This window comes from Mauremys mutica, chromosome 11 (assembly GCF_020497125.1).
Source record: "Mauremys mutica isolate MM-2020 ecotype Southern chromosome 11, ASM2049712v1, whole genome shotgun sequence".
Classification (NCBI taxonomy): Eukaryota; Metazoa; Chordata; order Testudines; family Geoemydidae; genus Mauremys; species Mauremys mutica.
Window position 1 is genome coordinate 80990774 of NC_059082.1, and position 5126 is coordinate 80995899.

The window sequence follows — 5126 nt, forward strand, 5'->3', positions numbered from 1 at the left end:
TGTGGTATAGCTTGGATGTTCCATTCACCCTCCTGGAGGGGGGTTTCCAACTCTACAAAGGGAGTTCCATGGGAAGACAATGAGTTCCTGTAAAAACAAATTCCTTTGCTGGTTGAAGGGGAATGTTGAGGCTTTGAGAGTGTAAGAACGCAAGTTTTGCCAGTGTCAATCAGACCTCCAGTAGTTTATGTCCATATCATCCCTCTGGACTAACTGATGTTTCCAAGGAAGACAAAAAACTTGTAATGCACCTGGACAGCTGTACAAGGTATATGGGTGTAGATAGATTTCTTGCTTGACCCTGACAGAAATCAGCAGTCATCATGAAGCATGTGTGCTATTTTAGGATTAAATCCTGATCGCCAGGTTATCACCTTTGTCACCTTAGTCTAGCTTGTTTTCATCCATCCCCCAATGAACGCAAGTCAATGCCACACCATTCCGTTTTGCTGTGAACATGTTCTTTCCATTTCTGTCCTGGGATCAGCCCAGCGCGTTTTCGGTCTGCCCAGCGGTCGCTTGTGGTCTCTGGGGATTCAGTCACCAATGCAGGTTGTCCACCTATTGTCTTGCCTGCAGACCTCATGACCCACTTATCTCTGCTTTGTGTCATACATCATCTGCACTACATTGGTCACCTCTGTAGGCCTTCTGATCTCCTCATTCGGTATATGATCCCGGAGCGATATCTTACACATTCGCCTTTCCATTGCTCTCTGGGTGACAGTGAATTTTTCTTCCTCCACTTTCATTGCTGACCAGTTTTCCACTCTGTATATCATTGCTGGTAGAACCGTGGATTTAAACAGTTCTTTGCTTTTCTTCACGGGCAGTTCATCATCCGTTAGAGTCATCTTCATTTTGTTGAAACTTGCCCACCCCACCTTTCTCCTCCTACTACATTCTCCTTCCAATGAGTTGTCTCAGTTCAGCTGCTGATCCAGGTAAATATATTTATCAACCTTCTCGATTACTTTCCCATTTACAGTGATGATTCCTTCTGCATAATGCTCGTTCCACATTCACTTCATCTTCGACGTGTTCACTTCCAACCCGATATCATGCAAAAGTGTTTGCAGTTGCTGCGATTTGTTCTCCAGTTCTGCTGTCCTTTGCGAACATTACACAGTCATCAGTGAAGGTTATACTCAGGCAGAACTCCCATTGAAGTCAAGGGGACCTCATATGTGCTTAAAGTTAAGCACTTGCTTAAGTACTCTGGGTGCCTTTAGGCTCCAATCCAACACAGCACATGACTGCACAAAACCAGTAATAAACTTTAATTCCAATAGGTGTGGCAGGTTTCTGAGTTCTGCTGAACTAGCAAGGCAAATGGGGTGAATGGGGATACACCAAATTCTATCTTTGCCTGGGTCATCAGCACAACTAAGACTCACCCCAAGCAATCTAAATGAGCCAGGCAAGAGAATTTGAAGATAAGTGTATCCAGATGACTCAGTCAAGGGAAAACAGTATTTTTGTGCTTTATCTATCTAAAAATGTGCTATGATGTCTTTATTTCCTGGATTTCTCCACCTCCAGCCTCCACACACACTTAAGCAGTTGATTGTGTGTTCACAAAAAGATCTCAGAAGATTGAATTTTTAACTTGCCAGTGCAGTTTTCCTTCTTCAGCAGCACAATGGTTCCTTGGCCTCATCCTTGCTTCAATCCAGGTAACTTGGTTCTGATCCTTCCTGACCTCTGACTCAGGTTCCAACCTTGGGCTCTGATTTTTGGCTACCAACTCCTGTTCTAACCAGTAGGCCCGACTCGACCTCTAGCCACTGGGCATGAAAGATAGAAAGATTCATAGCAAAGGATACTACGGAAGGAGAGAAAAGGTAGTCTTAGCTGGGGAAAAGGTCTGAAAACAGATTGTGATTTGTAAGGGAATATCAGATCCAGGCAGGATTATTATGCTAGCAATGTCTGAGAGCGAATTCACTAAACTATGTGTCAATCCTAAGGGTTGAACAATCAAAACAAAATAATTAGCCTTTGTGTCCCTGCAAAATACACTGTGCTCAAAAGAGAAAGCAATGAGCATTTTCAATAATTGGATTGCAAGGAATGTTCATGACAGGACTACACCTGTCAAAGGGAAAAGGCCATATTAATACAGGAATTTAGCAACATACTTAAGCATGTGCATAGATCCGCTGACTTCAGTGCTTGCTTAAAATCAGGGACATGTTTAAATACCTTGCTGAGACAGGGCCTTAGCAGATAAATCTTTAGTAACAATTTTATTACTTAACCCCTTTGGAATTCTTTTCATCTAAGAAACATTTTACAGACTAATTAAATTGCAACAAAAATACAATAAAGAATCCCTTATAAAATGATTCTGTGTATTGTGTTCACCATTCCAGATGAACTGGGCACGGATGCTCTGAACCAGAGTCAAAAGAGCAGCTAGGTCTTCACCACTCTTGTGTGAACTGCGAGGGAATGTGTGGGACAAAGGTGGTAACCTAACCCAGTCCCTGTCCAACATTCAGGAGTGGGGTTTGGTACACAGAGACCTCAGCCTGCTTAGTACCATAGCAAACACACCATTAACCACCCTTTAAACCTTTTATTAAAGATAAAGAAGGAAAAACAGATAAAACATTTAAACTGTAAAGTATTAGGTCAGACTTTCATTTGAACAACATCCTTTGTTCCCTTTTCCTTTAGCTGGAGAGAGGCTTTAGAAGGAAAAATCCCTTGTCTGGGTAGCTGAGATGGACAGGAGCTATTGTTGTTGTTACAGTCCGATCCTATTTCATCCCAGCTGGTGTTTGGGATTCATCTGGAGCCGGTGGCGATCTCATCTGGCTCCCTCTCTCTGGCTCCGGCCACTCAGGACATCTCTCGGGATTAGGATGAAGAAGGCTTAGTGGCCCTGGAGACGGTGGGGGTGGCAGCCATGGTGGCAAAACTCACTTCAGTAGTCTCCATCTGTTCTTCCATATTTTTCCCCCCTCAATGTCTCTTTCTTCAAGAACCCAAAAAGAGAGTGATGGATGGAATAGCCCATCCCTTCATTATTTTGTCCACCAATTAGGCCTAATATCCGACAAAGCAATTTTGGCTCATGAATTTCTGGACCCACAGTTTCTTGTTCACCAAGCATGATCTTAACACAGTCCTTGAGTATATCAGTAGGTCTTTTCATTTGGACTAATTCAGTTTTTCTGTTTCCCTTTTGTACCTTTTCCCATCAACATTTGTTGTTATAGGTTATTGTGCCATCTTATGAACTTTCGCAGACTCATTACAGTTGAGCTCACAATTAGGGTCTATTTGTAGGCCAAATGATCGGGCCACCACTCTGCTGAGTCGTTTTGCTATTTGCTTCCTTTTGTAGTGAAGTAATTTCATTTATTTTGTGCTTTATACTGATTTGTTGTTTCTCTCAATGGGAGTGTTTAATCTACACCTCTGCTGGCCTTTTCTGGCCTTTCCATAAGGCCCGTGACCTGCTTCAACACAATATATTAAAGGCCCATTCATTAGAGTTTTGTCATCAGGTTTACATCATTTTAGTTTACATAAGTGTGTAAATAGACAATACTGTACATAGAAACAACCTATCTAAATATATACGAAACAAGCTGAACTTCAAATATACATCAGTACAGGTGACTTTAAATCTTATTAAAATACGTGGAATCTGTTTGGCCCACACAAGGTTGTGCTTAGGTTTACATGGCCCTCCTGTATAATAAGGTTGGGGGACCAGTGATTTAGTTCCAGGGCTGGAATAGTTGAGGGTGTTGCAGGTTAGAACTGAAATGCTCAGATTTAGGAACTCAAATGATGTGCGGCTTGCAGTATAAAACCCAGGAGGCAGATTTGCAAGAACACCTAAGGGGTTTAGGAGCACAAATCCAATTGAAAGTCAATGGGTGCTTTTGAGAAGATACTGCAGTTCAGCTATATCCATTGGCAGAGCAACATGGGGAAGCTTGCATGGCGTGCTGGCCACACTAGCAGGGATTTTCAAAGGAGCCTAATAGAGTTAGGTGCCCAGCCCCTGTTGAATTTGAATGGATCTGAATGCCTCTAACTTCCTTATTCTTACATGAGAATCCCAGCCACAGTGCCTGGAACTAGCCAGTGCTGTAATTTTTCCCTTTCAGTAAAAGGGACCAAACAGGTGTAAAGGGGAATGAGATATTCACAGAGTTTTGCCACTAAATCTTTACTAATCATGTTTTAGAGCAGTGTTATCCACATCGCCATAGAGTGCATTTCAACTATTCCAAACCAGTTGTGTTTGTTTAATCCTCTCTTTTCCGCATGTGGAATATGCCAGGGCTACCAGCCACCCGCAGCAGGTGTTCAGTGAAACCTGGTAATACAATCAAGGGCAAGGTTAGACGCTGCATCAGAATTCACAAAGCGCAAGGAGGCTTGGTTTCAATTGGATCAGATTGCAATGTATTTAACTTAACTTTGTTGCCTTAGATGAGACAGACAGTGTGAGCACTTTGCTTAAGCCTAAAGGCAACCTAGCCGTTTTGCTCAGTTCAAGAGTCTGCACATTTGAAAGGTAGACGTCTTTTACACTAGGACTAGACCGTGGAATGTATTTAGAACAGTGGAAGTTTTGTACATGAATAGACCAACAGCCCGTCTAGTCCTTACTTATATTGGAAGCTTTTCGGGGCAGGAGGGTCTTCTTGTTCTGCGTTTGTACAGCACCTGGCACATTGGGGTCCTGGTTCATGGTTGGAGCTCTGAGATGTTATGGTAATACAAATAATAATCATAGGCTGAAATCCTGTCTCGAACACACGCCAATTACTAATGCTTCAGAGGAAGGAGTAAACCCCTTTTATAATACACTTAATTGTGGGGAAATTTATTCCTAGTCTCAGCTGGTAGTCAGAGGGCCAGGCAGAACTGTGGACTGACCCCACATCTCTTGAGTCCCAGCTGAATGCCTTAATTGCAAGCTGGTCTCTCCTTTCTAAAACAATCACTATAACTTAGAAGTACATTTGTGTGTATCAATGGAACGTGCAACCCATTTTACCTTGCTACCCGTCTTTCTTTCAGCCCTTCTTCAGACCCCCTTTGTCTTTCATGCCCACAAAAAGTGTCTATAATTAAACTTATTAATTAAAATATTA